General features: G+C 47.0%; 1 pseudogene; it reads left to right on the top strand.

Annotated features, from left to right (window-relative positions):
• The first annotated feature begins 327 nt into the window (after positions 1 to 327).
• LOC112661463 (60S ribosomal protein L23a-like) lies at positions 328 to 870 on the top strand (annotated as a pseudogene).
• Positions 871 to 1,112: the final 242 nt, after the last annotated feature.

Raw genomic sequence — 1,112 nt, 5'->3', positions numbered from 1 at the left:
GCCTGATGCAGGGCTCAATCCCACGATCTGAGCTGAAACCAAGAGTCCGATGCTTAACCAACTGAGCCATCCAGATACCCTGTCCCTTGAGTGTTGTGTCTGAAACATAAATGAACCCAAACCTTTCTGGAAGAACAGATAATTCAGAACTATCCAAATATTTTTGTAAAAGATTTAATGGAGAGCCCTTGTCAGAAAATAATTGAGATGCCTGAGTTGGGGACCTTGGGCTATCAGGCCAGTGTACATCTCCGAATGGCAGTGCTGAGCCGGGTGCGACCACCACGAGTAGAAAACTAGAAAATCTCCTGGGGCCCTTTCACGAAGATGGCACCTAAGGCGAAAGGAAGCCCCTGCCCCTCCCAAAGCCGAAGCCAAAGCAAAGGCTTTGAAAGCAAAGAAAGTGGTGCTGAAAGGCGTGCACAGTCACAAAAAAAAGAAGATCCACACGTCACCTACATTCCAACGACCCAAGACCCTGCATCTCCGCAGGCAGCCCAAATATCCTCTAAAGAGCGCCCCCAGGAGAAACAAGCTTGATCACTATGCCATCATCAAGTTCCCCTTATCTACTGCATCAGCCATGAAGAAAATAGAAGACAACAACACACTTGTGTTCATCGTGGATGTCAAGGCCAATAAGCACCAGATCAAACAGGCGGTGAAGAAGCTCTATGACATTGATGTGGCCAAGGTCAACACCTTGATCAGGCCTGATGGAGAGAAGAAAGCATATGTTCGACTGGCTCCTGACTATGATGCTTTGGATGTTGCCAACAAAATTGGGATCATCTAAACTGAGTCCAGCTGGCTATAAATCTAAATATAAATTTTTTCACCATAAAAAAAAAATCTCCTGGGGTCAGTGAGACATCCGTGCTCTGGAGTTCAGGGAACCAAACGCAGGCCAGGTGGGGGAATGGGGTGAGGCTCAGACCACCAAGAACTTCCTGTGCATCGTCTGTTTTGGGGGTGAGATGTGGCTCCTGCTCTAAAAGGGAATAATCCAACTGAGAAGATAATCAACTCTTTAAAAAGACAACCAGCTACCACACAGGTACCTGATGGGGACTAAATCAGTTTCATAGGTAGTAGGTGCTGGAGCAGGCAAG

Source organism: Canis lupus, chromosome 18 (assembly GCF_003254725.2).
Source record: "Canis lupus dingo isolate Sandy chromosome 18, ASM325472v2, whole genome shotgun sequence".
Classification (NCBI taxonomy): domain Eukaryota; kingdom Metazoa; phylum Chordata; class Mammalia; order Carnivora; family Canidae; genus Canis; species Canis lupus.
Note: the sequence above shows the minus strand (reverse complement) of the source record. Positions and strands in the feature narration are given on the sequence as shown.